The 25,740-nt window shown below is 43.5% G+C and overlaps 1 protein-coding gene and 1 long non-coding RNA gene across 2 annotated transcripts in view; both read right to left on the reverse strand.

Annotated features, from left to right (window-relative positions):
* Positions 1-25,740, reverse strand: part of NDRG2 (NDRG family member 2) — an 80,528-nt gene that overhangs the window by 29,465 nt on the left and 25,323 nt on the right. The window lies entirely within an intron of this gene.
* LOC131516874 (uncharacterized) lies at positions 8,420-12,173 on the reverse strand. The gene is made up of 3 exons (XR_009264279.1): positions 11,611-12,173; positions 11,140-11,185; positions 8,420-8,699 (listed from the first exon to the last, which is right to left on the reverse strand). It is a non-coding gene; the product is annotated as an uncharacterized LOC131516874 (long non-coding RNA).

The following is a 25,740-nucleotide window of genomic DNA, read 5'->3' on the forward strand; positions in this document are numbered from 1 at the left end:
CCATGCCCACCCTACTTCACTGTCCAATTACCTTGTTAGACTTTCCCTTCCCAGCTGGGGAGTCTGTTCCCTACCTGTCCCTGCCCGACACCACCCATGCTCCTGTACTCCTTACCAGAGTCAGAGTCAGTTTTGGAGATGGATAAAATTGGGTGTAAATCTTGGTTGGCTCAGTGTTCCTGGCCAAGTGACCTCGAGCAAACTACTGAACCTCTCTGCAGCTGTGCTTCCATACAGCAAAATGGGAGTGATACCACCTACCCAATAGGATTGCAGGAAAATTTAGAAATGATATTTATGATGCCTTAAGCAGCCCTCAGCCCTGGTAGGCAATTAATAATGACCACTAGTAGTTACAAATAGTTGTCCAGTCAAATCCACGGTGGCAAACATGCCGAAGAAGGCAAATGCCCCACTCAACTTTCCTTGAGGGCCTTCTTCTGCTAGAGTGATGTTCATGAGTAGCTAGAGGACAAGTCTGCAGAGTCCTGCTGGGTGGGCTGGTGTTTGGAGAGGAGGTGGAGGGAAGGTAGGGAGGGGACGGTCAAAAGAAAGAGTGGAACTTTGAACAATTCAAGCAGAACGTGGGGCACTACGTTGCTGAGTCTTGGAAGTAGAGGTGCACTAAATACACATTGTGGCCAGATTCCAAATTACAAAGTGTAAATCTATATATCCTATGGTCATTATACTCTACGTTTATCACTTTATTTTTTTAATGTTATTTGTTTTTGAGAGAGAGCACACGCACAAGCGGGGGAGGAGCAGAGAGAGAGGGACAGAGGATCCAAAGCAGGTTCTGTGCTGACAGAGGCAAACCAGATGAGGGACTGGAACTCACCATGAGCCAAACCCTGAGATCATGACCTGAGCCGAAGTCAGATGCTCAACAAACTGAGCCACCCAGGCACCCCATTTATCACTTTAAATAGATGGTTTCAATGAGGTGCATAGAAAGCAAGATACTTGGGGGTATTGACTTTTTCCCTTTTTTTTCACAACTCTTTATATATTCATATAAATATAAATTGTATAAGTTGATATATATCATATATAAATATAAATTATATGTATTGATGTTTTTTCTTATGGATATTACGGTTTTGAAGACATCCTCCTCACAAAATTTTGAAGTGGCTATAATGATGCTTTTAGTGCATCCTCTCAAAATGAAAAGAATTTCCAGATAAAACTTTTTCTTAAAAGATTCATGACCTAAATAGTACTAAGTAACTAAAAATCAAGCATAATTCAAAAGTAATCTGTGGTGATGGAGTTCAAAATAGTGGTATATTGGGGAATACTAACTGGCAAGGGGTAAGAGGTAAGCTGGAAATGTTCTTTCTTGGTCTGGATGTTTACTTTGTGAAAACCCATTGAGTTGTACACTTAAGATTTGTATAGTTAACTGTATGTAAATTACACCTCAATAAAAAATCCTTCTGAATGTATAGTTCTTAACAATTATTTTACTTAACATGATAAATGCTAATACACCAATCAATTCTATAAAGATTATGATATAATGGAATCATAGATGGAATTATAATCTAGTTGAATTTCTGTTGCTCTGCTTTATACTATTTTTTGAATTGAATAGTACTTATACTATTTATTAAATTGTTATAAATACTTTGGCTCAAAAAGTATATGAGGTTCTTCTTAAAGTTGTCCAGCTAATACACTATCTCTTCTCATATATTAACTGTCAACTGATTTTCCTATTTTATGTGAAAATTCTTCATTGTTTTGTATATAATATAATCTTTTACAATCATTAATTATTCAGCGTTTTTCTTAAAATAATAAGTGTGCATTTATACTTCTACTGACTGACAGAATTTCAACACTTAAAAATTCATAAGGAAAATTTCACTGTAAGTTACATCTAGAATGCCCACTAATATTTGAAAGTGATTCAGATATTAACGATGAATCCAAATGACTTGCTTGTTCTCATCACTGATGATTTAACTGATTAGGTTTGACAGTCACCCATTCCTTCACATGACTTTGATCACAGCCAAGTTGAGAGATGCCAAGAATAATATTGAAATAAGCATTTGACTATTCAACTTTCCAAAGGTCAAAGGTGAAGTCCAAAGTGAATAACAGGTTTGGGCCAATTACTAAGGCCAGCTGAAGCCTGATGCAGTCCTACCTGATGGCTGAAGGATGAGAAAAGGAGGCTGATTAGTTACAACATTGCTGTTTCTGGGAGTGTGTAGGAGACTGTGTAGGGGAACATTGTCAAGCCTTGTGTAGGTGGCTTTAAAGGAAATTGTTTCAGGGTTCCTGCGTGGCTCAGTCAGTTAAGCATCTGGCTCTTGATTTTGGCTTAGGTCAGGATCTCACAGTTTGTGGGTTTGAGCCCTGTGCTGTCAGAGCAGAGCCTGCTTAGGATTCTCTCTCCCTCTCTCTCTCTGTCCCTCCCCTGCTCATGCTTGCTCTCTCTCTTTCTCTCTCTCAAAATAAATAAAAAAGAAAAAGAGAAAGAAAATTGTTTCAACCCAGACCTAATATGGAGCAGACATGGAATCCAGAAAAGAAAGTAACCCAAAGGGCACCTGGGTGGCTCAGTTGGTTGAGTGTATGACTCTTGATTTCATCTCAGGTCATGATCCCAGGGTCATGGGATCAAGCCCTACATCAGGCTCCATGCTGAGCATGGAGCCTACTGAAGATTCTCTCTCTCCCTCTGCCCCTCTCCCCTACTTGCTCTCTCTCTTTCTCAAAAAGAAAAGAAAGTAACCCCAGAACTGGTTCTAGAGCTCACTCACTTTCCTACAAGTAAAAACTGAGGTATATTAGGTAGGAAACTTTTCTACATCACCCTGGTTTCCCAAAGTCTCCATACACTGAAGTAAATGACCCATAGACATTACAAAGAGGGCCAGCTGAGTCAATGTGAAAAGAAGGGTCCTGATCTCAAGGGCAGAATGTAGGAAGAGGAAATGCTCTTGAGATGAGGCCCTTCTCCACACACTGATTCATAGTGTCAATGGCTTTCTTCATAGTATCTATGGCTCTAAGAGAATAACTCTAGTGCTAAGGCAAGAAATACACCAATGACAATAACATCCAGGGATGTTCCTTTGAGAGAGCCTTGGCCCATTCTTATGCTCTTGCAGCTTCCAAAAGGACTTTGAAGACTTTAGATCCTCAGTCTTTTAAAGGTCTCCTCCTACCCCCATCCCACCATGGAAGTTAGAAAGAAGAGCAGATACAGCTCTTGCCAGGATGCTTACCTGTGCAAGACTCCAAAGCCAGTAAGCCTAGGAGCATCCATGAAGCCACAGGAGCATGAGAACACATCACTAACGGGGCCTTGTAGGAAGCCCTTGGTTCACAAGAGGGGAGGTAAGGAAAGATGTCTACCCCTAAAGGAAATATACACTCTGATGGAAAATCCTCCTGACTTAGGGAGATGGGAATTTCCTATCTATATAAAGGTAACCTACTTCATGGGAGTATCAGGTAGATTAAATGTGACAATATGTTTAAAGTACTTAGTACAGTGGCTGGCATGTAGGAAAAGTTCAAGAGGTGTTATCATATTTATTACTGTGGTGTCAAATGTTGGGTGGCCAAATCTGTGATGGATGGAGCAGGCGTGACTTCCGTGACAGAAGAACAAAGGATTTCAACAGAGGCCAAACTCCTCCTCAGCCTTCCTTTGCCAACTGTAGTTCCTAGCCAAGAGTGGATAAAGCAAGGCTCAAGGTCAGACAAAAAGGACAATATGCATTCATCCCTCTAGGAAAAGTAATTTGGAGTGGGGTGGGGTAGGGAGCAATACTTTCAAATGGGACCAAAAAAGCAGGGGGGGGGGGGGAGGTGGCTATCAAGTATTTCTGTTAAGACTACTTTACTTAAGGGTTTTTTTTTCTTTCCCCCAACTCTACCTTCCGTGAATCAAAAGATATAAAAAGAAGGCATAGGATTTAGGGCCACTAACTTTTGAGGGTGTTCACCATGTCAGCTCCTCTCCAAAGGATTCAAGTATCACAGCAATTGATGGAGAAAGCGCTCTAGTGACATTTCCAATTTTCCCTCCTGAGACATTTAAACCAGTCCTCAGGTGAGTTTAGTATGCCCTCACCTCCATCATGGAAGACCTCTTACATTTTTCCCACTCTCCGATTCAGCTCCCTTTCATACTTTGTCTTCCATTACTCAAAACTGCCACCAGTGCCCATGGGTCATTGTCCTCCACTGCTTTCCAATGGACTTCCAGTGGGAAAGCATCATAGCTGTCACTTTCTATGGTCTTCACATAGAAACTTAGTTGAGCTTACACATTTAAAACGTAAACTGACCTGGTGCAAATTAGTACAAATTCCTGCTCAGGCCATGGCATTTAGCACAAGACAGATCTACATGTCTTCATAGCTTTAGACTCTTTCAGCAGATATTCATAAAATTATAATGTTACAAGAGATTGTATCCACTGACCTCAGACATCATCTAGTTCAGCCTTCTCCATTTTGCAAATGAGAAAAGTAAAACCCAGAGGACTTAAACACCTTGTCCAAGATCACGTGGCTAATTTAAGTAAGTACTCAGGTATCTTCAACCAGTCCAGTGATATTTACAAACTGACATTCTAATTAATTGTCCCAAATGGATCTCAGACATTTTCCAAGGTCAAATTCACTATCCATGGATTGGCAAATGAATCTGCAAATGGGCAGATTCCTGGACTTGAGACAAAAGCACGTTCATCCCAAAGAGTGTTCAGTGTCCATAATCCTGACACGTTTACATTTCTGCCTCTCACCCGCGGACCACATCCCCTTCAGCTGAATGTTCATATTGTGTCAGTGAGATGGGGAAAAACATAGTACCCAAGAACTTGATTATAAACTAGTCAAGCACGTCCTTGGGTCATGTCACTGGCTATTGGACACATAAGTAAGGGCATGCAGCAGGAACAAAGGTCTTCACTTCCTATCTGCTATTCGGGGCCAGGGTGAACACATTGCAGAGATGCCACTTGGTGGACCTCCAGGTGGGTCTGAGACATCCCCAAATATTTTATCTTTGGTAAGGGTCACCATTCCTTACCTTCACAGTTGGTATACCCAGGGCTGGGTTTTCATGGTCAACTAGAGCCCCCAGAGCAATGTTTCTCAGACTTTGCTAGAAATGTGCTAGAAATGACAGAGGAGAATTAATTAAAACACCTGAAGTCGTGCCTAGCAACAAGAGCCTTCTCTGAAGCCTCCTTTTTTCACTTAACTAATATTCATAGAATAGACATATGCATAAATGTCTTATATGTTATCTTAAAATTTCATTGTGGGTAATAGATCAATGCTAATTTCCTGGTTTTGATGGCTGTGCTGTGTTTATGTGGGCCAGGGTATTTGTAACTGGGAAATACTCACTCTCGTATGAAGGGGTAATGGAGCATCATGTCTGTAACCTATTCTCAATAGTTCAGGATTGTCAATAATTGGGGGATATGGTTGGAGCGTATAGGGGAGTTCTGTGTACTCTTTCTGAAACTTACATATAAATTTGAAGTTATTTCAAAGCAAAAACATTTTAAATTGAAAAAAATCGGTAATTTATTTGAATTCTTCAACATACTCCATCATACATTTTTATTTTATGTAAAAATAGTGCTTTAAATTACTTCCTCTCCCCCCAAAATAATTCCAGGAAAATTGGGAAAGAATACATTTATGTTGTGTCTTTGTATACCTGGTATACATCTGCATTCAGTCAAGGGTAGGAGTACACTGGCCTTAATGGGATTTTCCTTAACTGGCTCTCAATGGGCCTTAGTCTCTGACCAGTATTTCTTTTCAAGAACTAGATGAGGACAATAAGATAGTTATGGGGCAAGGGCAGTAGGAAGGTCCTTCACGTGTGAAAGAAAGAAAGAAGAAAGAAAGAAAGAAAGAGGAAGAAAGAAAGAAAGAAAGAAAGAAAGAAAGAAAGAAAGAAAGAAAGAAAGAAAGAAAGAAAGAAAGAAGAAGAAGGAAGGAAGGAAGGAAGGAAGGAAGGAAGGAAGGAAGGAAGGAAGGAAGGAAGGAAAAGAGAAAGAAAGAGAAAAAGAAAACAGACATAGAGCATTTGGAACAGTGACTGGAACATAGAAACCCCTCAATAAATATTAGCTATGATCATTTTTATCACTGTTGTTTTTGTCATCCCTGGGAGGTCCAAATGCTGCACACAGGCTCGTAGTAAGTCAAAGGCCACAAAAAGTGGGGCGCCTGGGTGGCTCAGCTGGTTAAGTGTCCAACTTTGGCTCAGGTCATCATCTCGCAGCCATGATCTCGGGGCTGAGTTCGAGCCCCCATCGGGCTTTGTGCTGACAGCTCAGAGCCTGGAGCCTGCTTCGGATGCTGTGTCTCCCTCTCTCTCTGCCCTCCCCTGCTCATGCACTGTCTCTCTCTGTCTCTCAAAAATAAAAACTAAAAAAAATGCATTACATTTAAAAAAAAAAAAAAAAAGGAGGGAGGCACCTGGGGTGGCTCAGTCAGTTGAGCATCCAACATCGGCTTAGGTCATGAACTCGCGGTTCATGGGATGGAGCCCTGAGTCGGGCTCTGTGCTGACAGCTTGGAGCCTGGAGCCTGCTTCAGATTCTGTGTCTCCCTCTCTCTCTGCCCCTCCCCCTCTCAACTCTGTCTCTCTCTCTCAAAAATAAAGATTAAAAAAATTAATAAAAAATAAATAAACACTAAAAAACAAAAACAAATGATGTGGATTCCGAGAGGCAGCATAGTCACTGAGTGTCCCTCTTAGCCAGCGGAGCACTAGAGGACGTCTTCCATTTAGTTGGGAAGACTGGATACAAATCTAAGAATCAAATAACAAAACAAGGTAGCACACAGCTAAGTACCCAAATGAGTGCTACCAGAAGTATCATTGAAGAAGGTTAGGTTCAGGAGGGATTAATTGGCCTCAGGAAAGCTCACATAGGCGATCAAGCTGAGCTCTGCGAGATGGATAATATTTGAGAAAGGGCTCTCAGGGAAGAAACAAAAAAGAACAAAACATGTTCAGGAGACAAAAGGAAAACCAGTCTGTTAGAATAGAAATTTGGTCACCAACCTTAACCCATTAGGTAAATTCAATAAACAGGAAGGCAGTGCAACAGAAAGAGACAATGTAACTTTGGAGCCAGACTTTACCTCATTTTCAATCCCACTTACTACATCTGCCACTTACTAAATCTGTGATCTTAACCTCTCCAAGCCTCAGTTTCCTTTTCTGGAAAATGGGACTATTAACATGGAACACATAATATTGCTTTGTAGATAAAATTGTATATAAAGCACAATGCTTTGGCACACAGTAAACACTTTTTAATTTTTTTTTTAAGTTTATTTATTTATTTTGAGACAGAGAGGGCATACGCAGGGGAGGGGCAGAGAGAGGGGGAAAGAGACTCCCACTCAAGCAGGGAGGAGAAGCCCGACCCGGGCCTCGACATGGGGCTCGAACCTACGAACCTCGACATCATGACCTGAGCCGAAAACACAAGTCAGATGTTTAACCGACTGAGCCACCCAGGTGCCCCAGTAAACACTTTTTTAAATGATAGCTATCATTCTTCACGAAGTACCCAGCACTATGCCAAGCACACAGTAGACCTTCACGAAACGGTGGTTAATGTCATCCCTTTCCTTCTGTTGCTGTTGTCAGCCCTGGGCTGACCTGACCCTTAAGTAGGCCCGTGTTTCATGCCACCATACCAACCTAGGCACCTTAACACTGCATCACATTGAATATATTTAATATACATATCCCTCATTCAACATCGTTCTTGCAGAAATGTATCTGAAATGATATTTAAAACTATTTTTGAAATCGACCGCAAATAATTTGTAACTGGCACCGCTCCTTCTGCCATTGCTGTACCTGGGAATGCCTGTAAGATGAGAAAATTTAACCTAAGATTGTTTTGCAATCTGATCAACTTTTTGTCAAAAAAGTTGCCAAAATTGCCAAAGATGCCAAATTTCAAAACAGATGAAGTCGACTTTGTTCCTGTGGTAGCAGGTAAGTACACATTTTAAATGTGAGATTTTGCAGTGGACGCTTTCCATACTCCATATAGTTTTCTTCCCAGTCTGGAACGCGTAGGCCCTTGGAAACCTCCCAGACCCTGGGCACTGAGCCTCTAGCACTTAATGGACGTAAGGGCCCTGAGACTGTGGCAGTTGGAAAGACTTATGACGAATGACTAGGATCAAACACACAAAGGAAGCCCTTCCCCAGACTTCCTTGAGTGGGGCTGGCTGGCCAGCTGCAGGGTCAGCACCTACCTGAGGGAAAGCATGTTTGCAACTTAATTGGATTCAGGGCTTGAAAAGTCTGTGGTCAGCCATCTCTGTCAGCACGAAATGTTTTATTTTTTAAATTTTTTTTACATTTATTTATTTTTGAGAGACAGAATCAGAGCACAAATGGGGGAGGGGCAGAGAGAGAGATGCAGAATGTGAAGCAGGCTCCAGGCTCTGAGCTGTCAGCACAGAGCCCGTCTTATCTCACAAACCATGAGATCAGGAGGAAGCTTAACTGACTGAGCCCCCCGGGGCGCCCCTGTCAGCATAAAATGTTAATGCCAGCACTTGGCCCCTGCTGCCATCCCCATCCAGGACACTTGAGTCTGCGACTGTTGATGAATAACCACTTGGTGATCCTCCCATCCCAATGAGAGAGGCTCAGCTGAGGGCCTGCAAAAGAGAAATGACTTCCTGGAAATAACTATATAACTATATAACTATATAACTATATATATATATATGTACATACACATATATATATGTATATACACACATATATATATACACATATATATGTATATACACATATATATATGTATATATATATGTGTGTGTATATATATATATATATATATATATATATATATATATATATATATATATAAAACTATATGTATATTTGCTCCCTGGGGCCCAAGTCAACTGTTTGCTGGATAATGTTCTCCTGGGCACAAAAATCAATGTTTTGTTAGCTTTGTGGGGAGAAGTGCCTGAAGGGATCCCAGCTGTGGAAAAGGCAAACAGGCTCCACCTGGGAGGCGGAGGGACAGATGTCTCAGAAGTTTCGCCTCTGGCAATGCAGATCCTAGCAGCCTTGGAGATTTTTGCAACTTTGAGGAACATTTTATCTCAAAGGCAGTGAAGTCACACAAATCCCAGAGCTTGAGATGCTGGGTGAGAGCCAACACAGCAACACGGACTTGAGAAGCCTAGACCAAGCGCCCCACTGCAGTCATTTGCTTGGTCCCTTGACAACTGTTGCACTATCCCCTTACTGTCAGTATTATAATTTACTGAATATATATGTACTCATTTAGCTCCAATAGTTCTTTTTATTTTTTTTAATGTTTATTTATTTTTGAGAGAGAGCACGTGTGCGCGAGAGCCGGGGAGGGGCAGGAAGAGGGGGATGTAGGATCTGAAGCTGGCTCTGCGCTGACAGCAGAGACCCTGACTCTGGTGGAGCTCAAGAACCAGGAGATCATGACCCAAGCCAAAGTCAGATGCTCAACTTGAAAAAGCAGACCTAGGCCGGCCAACTAGTGACTATGTCCCTGACATGGCCGCAGAAAGAGGTTCCCACTCAAACCTCAGACCACGTCTCCTCCCCTTGAGTAACTTACGTTTTCTAAGAAAGCAGGCTACTGATTGATGCATTCTTCCGAAGTCTAAAGTGGGAGGAAGGGAGTATGAGAGGCGTGGAAAGTGTGAGTAGAAGAGGGAGGGCTTCTCTCAGGTAGGGGCCAGAGGCAGGAGCCCTCAACCCTGTCCAGGCTTAGAATGACCTGGGAGCATTTTACCCTTCCCCAAACCAATTAATCAGAGTCTCTGGGGATGGTGTTTGGTGCTAGGTATTTATATAGCACAGCAAGGCTGACAGCCAATGGTTAATAGGTGACCAGTGAGAAATGTTCTGTATACATGTTAGAGATCCTCAGACACAGTGGTTCTTAAAGTTCAGGTGCATCAGAATCTCCTGGAAAACTTGTTCAAACACAGATTGTTGAGCTCTACCCCCAGAGTTTCTGATTCAGTAGGTCTGTGACTACCAGGCCCAACATTTGCATTTTTAACAAGTTCCAGGTGACACTGATAATTGCTGATCTGGGACCACACCTTGGCAGCCATTGTTCTATCCTTCCCCAGCCAATCGGCTGACGCCACGACCCTTCCCCAGCCAATCGGCTAAGGCCATGATCCCTATAAAACCTTTGTGCTTTTGAAACCCGCTCTCTCTCCGGTATCGGTATCTCACCGCTGCCTCGGTTCAGGTAGGGGATTGAGCTCGCGCTAGCTGGAATAAAGGCTTTTTGCTTTTGCACCAGGGACTTGGCTCTCTGGTGGTCTTTGGGGATCACGAATTCTGGACATAACAAACTAAGCCACCCGAGCGCCCCTCAGATAATTCTTTTTCAATGAAATTGTGCAACACCTTATTTCAAGGAATACTGGTGTCAATAAATACAAGTAAAAATAAGTTTAATGAGAGGCGACTGGGTGGCTCAGTCGGTTGAGAGTCCAACTTCAGCTCAGGTCACGATCTCCCAGTTCGTGAGTTGGAGCCCCACGTCGGGCTCTGTGCTGACAGCTCAGAGCCTGGAGCCTGCTTTGGATTCTGTGTCTTCCTCCCTCTCTGCCCTTCTCCCACTCACACTCTGTCTCTCTTTCTCTCCCAAAAATATAAAAAAACATTTTTTTAGTAAATAAAAAAAGAAGCTTAATGAATGTCATCTAATTTTTAGGGTTTTTTTAAAGCACCGTTGATTTTTTTTAATTTTTTTTTAACGTTTATTTATTTTTGAGACAGAGACAGAGCATGAACGGGGGAGGGGCAGAGAGAGAGGGAGACAGAATCGGAAGCAGGCTCCAGGCTCTGAGCTATCAGCCCAGAGCCTGACGCGGGGCTCGAACTCCCGGACCACGAGATCGTGACCTGAGCCGAAGTCGGACGCTTAACCGACTGAGCCACCCAGGCGCCCCTAATTATAATTTAAGTAATCTCTACACCCAACATGGGACCTGAACTCATTACCCTGAGTTCAAGAGTCCTATGTTCTACCCACTGAGCCAGCCAGGTGCCCCAATGTCATCCAATTTTTAAAAATTCAACCCAGATAATGTTTTTTATTGAAGACTCAGCCTGAAGTCTGTGGTCTCTGTTAGAAAAGGAGAGAAACAAACAATTTATTTACCTCCCTGCTCTAATACGAGACTTCCTCCTAAATTTTTATCACAGGGATCATAAGAGAACTATTGAAGGCAATGTTCATGCACCACCTAAGACTACAAACAGAGACACACTCACTGTGCTCTGCCTCCATGGGAACCATTTTCTCCTTCCCTTTTCAGCCTGGCATCACACCAAAGGGGTGGGTTGAAAGTCAGAAAGCTCCTGGCCCTGGCTCTGCCATTCACTCGGTGGCCTTGGGAAGGGCACTTGATGTTTCGCAAACTCCAGCTCCTTCATTGGTACAAGAGGGAGTTGATCGAGGTATTTCTAAGGACTCTTCCAGCTCTAACCCTCTATTATCCCAAGACTCTCCAACAGGGCAAATATCTGCCACAAAAGAACCCCACTCACCATGTTGCTTGGCCGGCTGGAGCAGTGATTCTCTTACTGGAAGTGACTGTTTTTCTAGCTTCTGTAAGAACAGAAAAGCATTAGCCTCACTCCCCAGCCTTAATGCTGATTTCAGGAACTCCTGAGCTAACCTGGGAGAGTGGGGTGTGGACCCTTACTTAGCCCATTTTTCTTCCAAGATTGGTTCCCCCTGTGGTCTGATGTCTCAGTTTCAAAGAAGAAACATGGGCACATGGAAGGAATAGGGGCATTGGAAACCGAGAGGCGTTGATTAAAATCTTATGTCTGACACTCTTTAGTTGTGTGATGATGGGCGATTTTCTCAACTTTTCTCAGACATTTAAAAAAGTAATCATACTCGCCTCATAAAACTCTTAAGAGGGGTGAACAATGTCAGTATTTATTGAGAGCATAAAAAGGCACATTATCTGTGGAGACTGAACAATAAAATTCCAGTGGTGTTCTTAAATGTCTGCTGTAGAAGGTCTGCAATACTTGCCCTGGGGTATGAAATTCTTGGAAAGGCTAGCAGGGCTGTCCACATGGTGTCCTCCTCCTCCTCCTCCTCCTCCTCCATGCCATTACTCCCCTAAGAAAGAGGGCAGCAGCCAGAGGGGGATCATGCCCTCTGCGGCTGCTCCCGGGGCTGTGGCCAGCTGAGGTCCCAGTCAGTGCCAAGCCCAGCGACATGACTGCAGCTCGGTGGTTTGAAACTCAGCACATGCAGCAGGGGTGCAACACCGCAATGGGCGACATCGACAAGTACACAAAACACTGCAAAGACCTCAACACTTTCCTGCATGAAGCCTCTCCAGTGTGGCCACTGATGAAGTTTTGGGGTGACGGGGGTTCGTGGGGTCCAGAGCCGACAGCCAAGAAAGAATTCTTGAAGACTTCTTTGGTGCAAAAGGTGATTTTATTAAAGCACGGGGACAGGACCCATGGGCAGGAAGAGCTGCACTGGGGGGTCCTGATGGTAACTCATTATATATCTTCAGGTTGGGAGGGGGGTCAGGGATAGACCTGAGGAATTTGGAAGCAAGGTTTCCAGGACCTCGAGGGACTAGCTATTGCTAGGGAAATGCCATTTATTACCGTTTAGTAAAACCTCAGTCATGAGACCCTTTATGTACATCGGTATGATATATCGATGTATAATGGCGGGGGGTGGGGCATAAGCTTGGAGTATGATTGCCAGCATATATCTTGTGACAGTTGAGATAAAGGAAGTAGACTTACAGGATCCTCAAGGTTGGGATAATGTTAAGCTAAGGTTCTCTTTTGCCCCAGCAAAGTGTCATCCTTGAGGCAGCTGAGCTCCTAGAGGGAGGTCATTCTGCCAGTTTCAAGGACTTGTCGGTGGGCTGTAGGCAGTAAGGGAATTTAATTTTCCACTTGCCTTAGTTTCCCACATCACCATGGCAAGCACTTAAACCCCTTTCCTTTGTTCTTGTTCCTTGTCCAAGGAATATCACACAGATCCCACCTGGGGAGGGGATTGGGTGTTAGCTTGTGCTTTGGCCCCTCTGCCTGCCTCGCGCTCCCTCATCAGCCGCCACCTGTCAGACCCCCACTGTAGCCTGCAAGAAGGGCTGTGAAAACTGCCACCTGAGCCAAGGGCCTGTGTCCTTAACTACATGTGAGCTCACTTCAGGGAAGTACCCAGACTGCTGTACAGAGAGAAGCAACTGGCCACTCCTTGCACCATGGCCCGTGTCTCTCCATAACAGGAGGACGGCCTGTTTCCAGCTGATGTCAACTGGTCACTGTGCACTTCAATAATATTGTCTAAAGCCGGTGTCCAAGGCCCCACCCTAAGCTCTGCGGACTCTGGACATTGCTGCTACACTTCCACCCTCTAGTTCTTTACTAATCCTTACCCTCTTTGTAAATTCCACTTCCCTCCCACACACCCAACTTCACGCACACTTAATTGCATAGGGGATTTTATGGATGCTCCCAATGATGCAGAAAGAGAAGTCATTGTCTTTGGCCCTTCACTGCTGTTTATCTTCCTGCGTGTGATACCGTGTGGCCCTTCAGGGGTCAAGCACAGAGGACCTCAGCAAAGACGGATCCAGGTTTTGTGGGGCCCAGGGCATACATAATGTTGAAGACCCTTTTAAAGAAAAGGAATATAAAATTACAAATGCTAACCAAGTTCGGGCCTTGGAAGGGCTGTGTTTGGACAGTTCAGAGGGACCAAGGCAGGGGAGATTATCCAAGGAAAAAAGGCAGAAGAATCTTCACTGGGTTCCCTGTATTGGACAAAGGTGCCTGGTTTTGCTGCAATTAGAGATTCGGGTCTTCCTCACGAGTGTATGTTACTATCCCAGGAAAGTAGTGAGGTTTGGAAACCCTTTCTTATCTTTCAGGCATCAGCTGTACCTGTTCTGCAGGCAGGAGGGAGGGCAGCATCCTGAGAAGGCTCGGGCTGGGACGTCCAGCAGGGTCTGTCTCCCACCCACCTGAGACCTGCCTGGGGGTCCCATCTAGTGTAAAGGAGACGGAGGGGAGGAAGAGCAGGTGATGCCCCCAGATGCCAGTCAGGTCTGAGGTCTGACCCCCTTGTACGTCCTCATGGATCACCGATAAGACCCAGAGCAGGAACCTCAGATTTCTAAAGTGAGTCTCTCTCCCTTGGGAATTTCAGAATCAGGACCTTCCGAGAATCTTGATCTGGTCCTAATTAGTGTTTTTCTAACCGTGATGAAGGAGCAGTTTTGTATGCAATCTGCCAGACCCATGCTTCCGTAAAATACAATAAGGTGAATTACTAGAAAAATGAAATAGAACATATACATATAGAAAACAGCATCTGACTCCTGACTTCGGCTCAGATCATGATCTCACAGTTTGTGAGTTTGAGCCCTGCCTCGGGCTCCTCACTGAGAGCAAAAAGCCTGCCTGGGATTCTCTCTCCCTCTATTTCTGCCTCTCCCCCGCTCTCTCCCTCCCTCAAAATAACTAAACTTTAAAAGAAAGAAAACACAAAACCAAATTTCTTATTATTAGATTCAATTAACATAAAATCACTCTATTGAATTGGCATAAGAGTTTCTGGATGCTTCCTCTTCTATACTTTTCCCGTTTTCAAGAGAAAAACACACATATTATACACACATGTACACATAAATACTAATATAAAACACACATCCATACACATATACATACACAGGGACACATTCACACATGTGCACGTGTGTAGACAACATACACAAACATACATCGACACACATGAACACTCAACAGAACCAACCCCTCTCCCTCCCTCTACCAACTCTGCTTCCTTCTCACATTTTGAAAGAGACTTTCCTACACAGATTATGGCTCAGAACAAGCAAAGGACGTTTGGAGAAACATGAAGTGGCAGAGAAAGAGAATCCAACGATTCTGACTCCCAGCCCCCCTCCCTGCTTTCTAGAAAGAGATTTAAGGCAGAGCTCCCTGTGACCTACCACACCACGCTAGTGCACCCCAAATATGGCCTTGCCATACTGTACCCTGCCCATCACCATCGCTATCTGGCCACTCCTGTGCTCTTGACCAACGAAGACATACTGGAAGTGAGAGAAAAACATTCTCCTACCCATCTGGCATCTCCCCAGTGTCGTGGGCAGGCTCCACTTCCTCTGTCTGCACCTTAAATGATGGTGTTTTTCAGGGTCCTATTCTTAGCTCTCTTTTCTTCTCACAATAGCACTCTCTTGAGTAACTTGATGCACGTCCAGGGCTTCAACTGCCACTTACCCGTTCCCAAAATCTTACCTCTCTCCCTGATCTCCCAAGTTCCAGACACGTAAAGCCGTCTAGCTGCAGTTACTAGCCTCCTCAATGTCCTGTATGCATCTTAAGAAAAACACTCAGGGGGTGCCTGGGTGGCTCAGTCGGTTGAGTGTCTGACTTCAGCTCAGGTCATGATTACACAGCTCGTGAGTTTGAGCCCCGCGTCAGGCTCTGTGCTGACAGCCCAGAGCCTGGATGGAGCCTGCTTTGGATTCTGTGTCTCCCTCTCTCTGCCCCTAACCCACTTGCATTCTGTCTCTGTCTCTCTCAAAACTAAATAAACATTTAAAAAAATATATTTTTAATAAAAGAAAAAGAAAAACACTCAGAACTGAGCTCATGATCTGCCTGGCTTCCAAACTTGCCCCTCCTGCAATCTCTCAGTCTTGGTTGGTAGAAACATCATACTCAATCATTCAAGGTCCTTATCTAAGAGACACCTGTATCAACTCATTCTTGTTTCCTTCTCTGGTAATTCACCATTTATCCCAGGTGCTGCCTTAAGAGGGCACAAAAGCTCTTGGTTTGTTTGTTTCCAAATATCCTGGGTTCCTAACATGTGCCCAACACATGCGATGGCTTTGGAGGGGAGCTGTAATTTGGAGTTAAACACACATAAATTGTTGCAATCAAGGATTCATTATCTAGCTTCAGAAGCAAATAAAAACACCACCTTTGAAACGTCATCAAACAATAACACAAAGTACAATGACTCAAATAGATTCTATAACATTTTTCTCCCACTTCCCTCATTCATACCAACTAAGCAAACCCATTCTCTGTTAAATACAAATCCCCCTGTTAAATGTTTCTGGGATACCACGGAGGCTATAACCAGAGTCAGGCAACACTAGGAGAAATTCGACCATTCAGTATCTATAAGAGTGAAGTCCTCAGAAGCTGGAGAGTGTGGAAAGAATTCAGAAAAGAATAAATCCTTCAATAGATTAATTATATCCAAACAAGTTGTACAGCAACCTGGGTGGGAGTTTCTGACTTCCGTGTGTAGGTTGAAGAATTAGATGAAGTGTAACTTGAACCTTGGGGGCCTTTGACTGTGAAACTGGCCCATTCAGAGTGTAATGACACAGCATCCATGAAGGAGGGCTCAGAGGGGCAGTTTGGGGCCTGAGAAGCTGCCCAAAAGTCTTGGGACAAAATCTCTGCTGGGCCGCTGAGAACATGTTTCCGAAAAGTCACTTGAGAAGGGGCTCCCCAGCCATCTAAGACAACACAGTTACTTCTTAGTAGGTAAGTTTGTTTTAACATGCAGAACTTTTTAAATTAAGGGTAGAAATATTTAAAAGAATCAAACACGTAGCATTAATATGTTTATATGAAGTAATTTGTGCATATTTGGTATTTTAAGTATTTGCAGTATTTAAGAAAATTTAGTCTATTACAGTAATAAACTGGCCTTACAATTCTAATTTAAAATGTGTAATTGGTTTAGATGGGTGATTTGAGGTGGAACTTTGCTTTAAATTTAGTTTTGGAGGGGTGCCTAGGTGGCTCAGTCAGTTAGGGATCCGACGTCAGCTCAGGTCATGATCTCATGGTTCATGAGTTCAAGCTCTGCATCAGGCTTTGTGCTGACCAATTAGAGCCTGGAGCCTGCTTCACATTCTGTGTCTCCCTCTCTCTCTGCCCCTCCCCCGCTCATGCTGTCTCTCTGTCTCTCTCTCTTTCAAATAAATAAACATTAAAAAAAATTAATAATAAATAAAATTAGTTTTGGAACATTGAAGGAAACAAAATTGAATCACCATATTTATAAATTGTTTAGATTTTAGTGTTTTAGGGATTCAGGAATGCCTTGTTGGTTTGCCAGATGACTGAATTACTTTATAAGGACAGGGAATATTTTAAATGTGTAAAATATATTTTTTAATGTTTAAAGTAGTCTTATTAACTACATGTATAAATAGTACCAAATAGTCATCAAATATAAGCATATGAAGTGATTATCAAAATGTATGTTTGTGGGACACCTGGCTGGCTCAGTTGGTTAAGCATCCAACTTTTGATTTTAGCTCAGGTCATGATTTCATGGTTCATGAGATTAAGCCCCGCTCCACACTGTCAGCACAGAGCCTGAGTGGGAATCTCTCTCTCTCCCTCTCTCTCTTTCTGCTCCTCGTGGGATTCTCTCTCCCCCACACTCACTCCAGCCCTCTTTCTCAAATAAATAAATAAATAAATAAATAAATAAATAAATAAATAAAATTTAATCCTTTTAAAAATTATATTTGTTTATAAATTAAACATAAAAGCTTAAGGAAGAACTGGGCTTCTGATTTGCATTTTTAACATAAGGAACATAAATTTTCTTTTATTATTATTTTTTAATGTTTATTTATTTATTTACTTAAAGAGAGAGACAGTTGGCTCACACAGGAGGGGAGAGAGAGAGAATCCCAAGCAGGCTCTGCACTGTCAGCATAGAGCCTGATGCAGGCAGGGCTCAAACTCACAAACCATGAGATCATAACCTGAGCCAAAACCGAGTCGGTCGCTCAACTGACTGAACCACCCCATTACCCCCTTTTATGATTATTTTTTTAATGTTTACTTATTTTGAGAGAGAGAGAGAGAGAGCATGAGCAGGGGAGGGGCAGAGAAAGAGGGGAGACAGAGAACCCCAAGCAGGCTCTTCACTGTCAGCACAGAGCCCACCATGGGGCTTGATCTCACAAAACGTGAGATCATGACCTGAGCCGAAATCAAGAGTCAGACGCTTAAATGACTGAGCCATCCAGGCATCAGGGAACATAAATTTTTAAAAGCCAGAGTAGCCCTCTGAATCTTTTCTTTCCAGGAACCAAAGGACATTTTAAAAATTCACATTGACACTATAGGACCAGTCCATTTTCTACACTGTTTTCATCTATACGGTGAACCGTGAGCTTTGGTAATTGTGTTTTCTGGTGTTCCCATGTTTGTTGGGCTTACTGAACACTTCGAAGGGAGGTTGGTCACTGATGATGCAGTGGCCCAGGCTCAGGCCCAAGACCCACAGCGGGCGGCTTCAGCACCAGAACGAAACCTGGAACTGTATCTCTCCTCAGTGCCCTCCTTCCTCTGCCCACGCTGCCTCCCAGTGGCTCACTCGGCTGACTTGCATTCCGGAGAAGCTGAGAAAGGGGAGCAGGACTCCCCTGAGGCCAGTGTGGCGCTGGCAGAGGACATCAGCAAAGTATCTCCAAGAAAAAGTAACACTCAAGAGACTATGGTTGAGTCTTCATCCTCAACTGGGGCTCTTCCTCCTTGGCCAAATTTGGAGTTTTAAGACTACATTTTACTAGGTAGGGGACTTAAAAAAAACAACAGATTGTTAAGCAACTGGCTCCATCAATATATCAGGCTGCTTGCCTGGAAGAGAGAGAGAGTTTGTATGTGTAAAAAATACCCATCATGTTCAGGGTGATGAGGTGAAGTTATATGAGCGGAATCAAGCGTGCTATATTCCACCAATTAGAGATACTGTGGGGACAAAAACTCCCCATTTCTTAAAAAAATATCAATTTTAAATACAGATATATTTTTGGCAGAAATAAAAAAAAAGACAATGTAGCAATTACTTGGAATCAATCAGTTAGGTACTGGGTTTGGAGGCATGGCATAGAGAGAAAGTTTTGTAGTAAGGGCTCTTAAGAATGGGTGGAATATGGGCAGAGGCCTACAAGTAGTCAATGAGCACAGGAAAGGAGATGTTAAGGAACTGGAGAGAAATCTGCACTCACCGGCTTAGCAGTTCTGAAGTTGGGGGTGGGGTGGACGGATGATTTCATGCTGTTGTAATTCCCAGATTGCCTGCCCCTGGAGGATTTTGCTGGGAGGCATCCAGTGATGGTTCGGGCTGCCCCTAGATATACCTGGCACATGTTAGATCTTAATAAGTGTTTGTTTAACAAAACTTGTTTTCAGAGCAAAGGAATGGGGCTAGGAAAATATACAGATTGCAAATCTGGAAAGCTTATAAAACAAATTTTTTTTTTTAAAACTCTCTCATTATGTTTAACATTTTCCAGAGAGGAGGAATCTACTACCTGTGGAGACAGCCTGTGCCATTTTCTGGCAGCTCTAAATATTTTAAATTGTCCTATATAGAAACTAATCTACATCTCTGTCGCTGCAGCAATTCGCCGATGCCCAGTCACTGTAGGCCCTACAGAATAAACCCAATTGTTCTTCACACCCAACCTCTGAAATATTTTAAGGGAGTTTCACGACCCTTGCCCTCCAAATATTGGCTCACCAGACAATAACAAGAGCTATAAAATGGCTCCCCCTTTGTGATCCACTAGTTCCAATAATATCCATAAGATATGCTCAATAGAAATAACCCCAAGTGGGGAGGAGTAAATTGGTGCACATCTGTTTACACTTTGTGTAACAGAGAAAAGTTAGAAATAATACAAAGTCCTAAAATTGAGAGTGACTTAAATAAATGACTGGCAACTACATAGTGCTCTAACTGAAGCAGCAAAAGTCATCACTCTGAAGACAAACACAAAAATCATACTGATGCAGGGAAATGTGTACAGGCAATGCTGTGTGAAGAAATCAGAATATACAACTATTTTTTTTCATTTGGAAATATTTTTAAAGTTTATTTTTATTTATTTTGAGTGAGACAGAGAGCAAGCAGGGGAGGGACAGAGAGGGAGACAGAATCCCAAGCAGGCTCCACACGCTGTCAGCTCAGAGACTGATATGAGGCTTGAACAGACAAACTGTGAGACCAGGACCTGAGCTGAAATCAAGAGTACCCCTAAAACTGTACTTAAACTTTTTTTAATGTTTATTTTTGAGAGAGAGAGAACACAAGCAGGGGAGGGGCAGAGAGACAGGGAGATACAGAACCTGAAACAGGCTCCAGGCTCCTAGCTGTCAGCACTGAGCCCGATGCAGGGCTCAAACTCATGAACCACAAGATTATGACATAAGCCGAAGTCTGACGCTCAACTGATTGAGCCACCCAGGTGCCCCTAAAACTGTACTTTCAAATGAACTACAACTATATAAAACAGTCTCTGGCTTTTTTCATCAAAAAAGGCCATAAGTGAATTTGGGAGCCTTCCAGAACATCCTCTCCAAGCCATGCTTCCTCCAGATTCACCTAGCTCAGTGAGCCTACATGTGACCCAGAAGACATTCCACATTTGTTTTTTATTTTTTTATTTTATTTATTTTTTTAACATTTATTTATTTTTGAGAGACAGATACAGAGCACGAGTTGGGGAGGGACAGAGAAAGAGGGAGACACAGAATCCGAAGCAGGCTCCAGGCTCTGAGTTCTCATCACAGAGCCTGAAGCAGGGCTCAAACCCATTAACCCTGAGATCATGACCTGAACCGAAGTCGGACATTCAACCAACTGAGCCATCCAGGCACCCATTTTTTGTTTTTATAACCAAATCATAATTATAGTAGTGTCAGGTACACAACATAATTCATATTTATTGGAAAATTATCACCACAAGCCTAGTTAACAACAGCCACCACACATACTTACAAAATTTTTTTCTTGTGATGAGAACTTGTACAAAATTTTTTTAATTAAAAAAAATTTTACGTGTGATTATTTATTTTGAGTGAGAGTGACAGTGCAAGCAGGGGAGGGACAGAGAGAGAGGGAGAGAGAATCCCAAGCAGGCTCCGTCTACACTGTCAGCACAGAGCGTGACATGACGCTTCATCTCTCAAATCACGAGATCATGACCTGAGGCAAAATCAAGAGCTGAACGCTTAACCAACTGAGCCACCCAGGTGCCCTTCTTATGGTGAGAACTTTTAAGATTTGCTCTTAGCAACTTTCAAATATACAATATTATTAACAATAGTCACCATGCTGTATGTACATTATATCTCCACGACTTATTTATTTTATATTTGGAAGTTTGTACTTTTTGACCCCCTGCCCCCATTTTGCCCACCATCCACCTCTGGCAACCACCAGTGTGTTCTCTGTGTGCTTGTGTGTGTGTGTGTGGGGGGGGGGTGTTTTGTTTTGTTCTGTTTTTTTAGATTCCACATATAAGTGAGATCATATGGTATTTGTCTTTTTCAGACTTGCTTCACATAGCATAATTCCCCCAAGATCCACTCATGTTGTAGCAAATGGCAAGATTTTATTTTTTATGGCTGAATAATATTCATACAAATACACACACACACACACACACACACACACACACACCACGTTTCCTTTATTTATTCATCCATCAATGAACTCTTAGGTTGTTTCCATACCTTGGCTATTATGAATAACACTACAACAAACATAGGGGCACAGATATCTTTTCAAATTCATGTTTTTGTTTTCTTCAGATAAATACCCAGAAATGGAATTGCTGGACCCTATGGTAATTCTATTTTTAATTTTGGGGAGGACCTCCATAATGTTTTCCATAGCGGCTGCACCCACATTTGGCTTTAATTCTGTCCTGTGTATTTTCCACTTGCAAACATTGACCACCAAACAAAGAACTTGTAAGGGACAAATCCAGGGAGAAAGGAGAGCTAAGCAACAGACTCCAGGCCTCAGGCACCACTTGGGCATGGTTTTCACCTCTCTCTTCTTCCCACCGCTGTTCCTGTTCTGTGGGTCTTTCTGCTCCCCTTACCATTTTCACCTGGATTTGTAATATCTCTTGGGATCTAGTCAGACACTATCTAGGATACAGCAGGGACAAAATAGACAAAGGTCCTTATCTTTAAGGAACTTATTTTCAAATGATACATGGTGGAGCTGGTGGACCTATTATGAGAGACAGGACATAAATAAATACATGCATAATCAAAAAGAGATAAATACCGTGAAGAAAACAAAACAAAATAACATCATTGGAAGGGACGATGGGTGAAAGACCACTTTAGACCAGGTGGTCATGGAAGAGATTTGAAAATCCAACACTTTAGTAAAATCCCAAAGGATGAGAGCCAGCCCCCTAGAACTGTGAAAAGAAGTCTCCAGGTGGAAGAAAAAGAATAAGAAGACCCCAAATTAGGAATAAGCAAGGCATGTTTAAAAAACTGGAAGAAGGCCACTAGGGCTGGAGGGTCACTCAGAGAGATAGGCAGGAAATGATCCATATGCAAATTGGAAGCCATTAGAAGGGGTTGAGAGTATCTGACTGGAGTTTTTAGAAGATGCTCTGGGTGAGGGGTTGCAGAGAATGGCTTCTCAGGAAGTAAGAGTACAGAATGTCAACCAGTATGGAAACTAATTCACCAGCACAGACAAGATGGTGGTGGTGTGGACTTTGATGACACCTAGCTCAGAGAAAGTAAGTTGTACATTTTTAAAGGAATATTACCAATAAAATAAAGCCAAAACTAAGGGGGAATTAAACAAAAAACAGTATTAACATATGTACTGTCTACTACACAGATTTCTTATCCTAAAATAACTAAGGCTTGGCTCCAGTTTCCTTGGAAGGCACAGGTAACAAGAACATGTTCTCTCAAGTCTGTCCCTTCCTGTCTCTACAATTCCCGTTTGTGGTCCTTCATCAATTCCCCCTTGTCTGGAAGCCCGGGACCAAAGCAGGGCCCTGGTCACTCCCAGTGGACAAAGAGTCAACTCCCAGTGGACAAAGAGTGGAGCCTATGGTCCCAAGCCTACCTAGAATGCCAATTACATCTCTTGGGGCACAGAAAGTGGGTAATAAGCATTACAGAAACAAATGTTTCTTCCACTTTCTCTCATGTTTCGATAACACTACTTCCCTACAAAAACATTTTGGAAATTTCTTGGGGATTATTTTAACTATTGCTTATTCTAGAACAGATAGGAAAAAAGGATTTTTATTCTCTGACCCACAGAGATGTGTCTGTCACTTTTAGACGCTCTTTCAGCACTGGCTATTACAAAAATAAACATCTTCTAATATGCTGGTTAGATGATAGAAAAGGTGATGTAGTGTTCAATATGCTTCTTTTCTGGACTCTGACAGTTTAGACGAAACCCTGTAACTTAGTGTTTGAGAGTGAAGACTCTGGAGTCAGACTGCGTGGGCTCAAATCCTGGCTTTTCTACTTACTGTGCACTTTCCAGCAAGTTTATTTAACTTCAATAAGCCAGAAGTTCATCTATAAAATGGGAGTTTGGTAACCTCCAAGGAATTTGAAATTGGTGAAATATGATGAGAACTGTTTGTGAATACAATAGAAGGCTTCAAAGCCTGGGCTGTTCCAAACTTCCAGTTCCTCCCATATCATCTGTCCCCTTCACATCTCCCCAAAACATACTCATCAACATACATTCTATTGCACAGACACACATGCATACCACACGCATTCACACCGTAGGTGACAGCCTGCATTCTTGCAGAAAGTGTATTTAACCATTATAAGGAAATTCACTTTACTTACTAAAATAAAATCTTTCTCATTTAGTACAGATTAAAACAACTCCTAGGGGCACCTGGGTGGCTCTGTTGGATGAGCATCAAACTTCAGCTCAGGTTATGATCTCACAGCTCCTGAGTTCAAGCCCCGTGTTGGGCTCTGTGCTGACAGCTCAGAGCCTGGAGCCTGCTTTGGATTCTGTGTCTCCATCTCTCTCTGCCCCTCCCCTATTCGCGATCTGTCTCTCTCTCTTTCTCTCAGAAATAAACACTAAAAAAAAAAAAAAAAAATTCTGGAAAGGAGTAACTGGATCCCAGACCTTGCAACTAAACTCCATCACCCTGCAGGCTCAAAAAATTTCAATGGCTCCCCTTTTGCCATAGAAAAAAATGATCCACCTTTTTTTTTTTTTTTCCAGGAGTGCATGAACTCCCAGAGCCAGCTCAATTTATGTCCACTTCCTAATTGTGGGAAACTTGGATTCTACCAAATGTTTCCCAGACAACTGCTTGAGTATAAGGAAGGTAAGACCCGGTAAGGGAAAGTTCAGACTCTTTCCCAACACTGGAAATGGGTCCGTTGGATTTGAAGCAAGTGAATAAGGTTCATAATATATTCTCTACAAAAGTTTCCTAAGTGTTGGCCTCTGTAACCAGCTACTGGGCAGCATTTATAAAGTGGACACCAGGGGGTAGCAAAATCTCACTCTCCCAGTTCCCCAGCAGTAATGACAAGGAAGCCAGAGTCTCCTTGACTTCAGGGCCCATAATCCAGTGGTGGAAATGAACTCCAGCTCCCAACCTCTAACTCTGCTGGGAACATTATCACTAAAGTTTGCTTGCCCTCGATTTTTTTTTTCTTTGACACCATGGAGCAGAGGGATCTTCTTGTCTCCAAGAAGAATCAACAATTTCTCTTCTTTTCCAGACCCAGTGGAGTGGAGAAAGGATGGAGTTTAGCTTTCAGAGGTAGTGAAAGAAGAGCTCATCACCTAGGCGACGCCCTCCTCTGCAGCGGTTCCAACCACTGCCCAGAGGCTCCAGCCTCCTGGCCTCACAGGTGCTGCACCCACTGGCAGGACGTTTTCCAAACGTCAGCCCCCACCCGCAGTGGCACATGCCTTCACGCCCCTCTCTGGGGACTATTTAGCTTTCCGATCTCCTCTCAAACGTCCACCCTTGGGAAGTGCCACCCCCTCCCCCACCCCCTACAGGGCTTCCCTTTGCCCGCTCGCAGGAGGAACAAAAGCATCTCCCGTCTATGCCTAAGCCTCCCCTGCTCTCCTGGGAAACCCTCGCAGGGGCTTCATTTCACATCCAGATGCGGTGGAGGATGGGTGAGACTAGAACTTTCTTAACTAGACTACCCCTCTTTGCTGCGCCAGATAACCATCCTCACCGCCTTGAGCCCTAGCGACCTTGGGAGACTTGTATCGCCACCCCATAAGAAGGAAGGGTCTTTCGAATCATGGGATCTGACTCGGGGAGAGGGGCGGGGTGTCTGATGCCTTCCCTCCGCCAGCCGAAAATGGAGAGACATGATGCAGAGGGGAAGGGGCAGGGAGAAAAGAATTCAGAAAACGTCTGCCAAAGTGCACACCCCTGCAGGAGGATTTGATCCGAAGACCCTGCTCCCCTTCCGTCACGATGTTCACCCCCACCCCCCACCCCAAGCCTTCCCAGCTCCCTAATTCCGCCTATCCCCCCGCCTCCGCCCTCCCCTGGCCGCACAGAGGAGCCCATTGTCGGAGCCAGAAGGCTGGAGGCCGAAGGAGATGGGAGGGAAAGAGGGCGGGCAAGCCCCTGGAGGGTGGAAGGAATCCCCTGATTTCCCTGCCCTCAGCTCCACCAGAGTCGGCAGGGGCCTGGGGGTCTTTTCCGAGCTCCAGGTGCTGCCGAAGTCTGGCAACCACGGGGAGTACAGGTTCCCGGGCGAGTTACAGACGGGAGGCGCCGGCCGCCAAAGGACCCCAGTCCTAGGCTAGGTACC

This window comes from Neofelis nebulosa, chromosome 7 (assembly GCF_028018385.1).
Source record: "Neofelis nebulosa isolate mNeoNeb1 chromosome 7, mNeoNeb1.pri, whole genome shotgun sequence".
Lineage (NCBI taxonomy): Eukaryota > Metazoa > Chordata > Mammalia > Carnivora > Felidae > Neofelis > Neofelis nebulosa.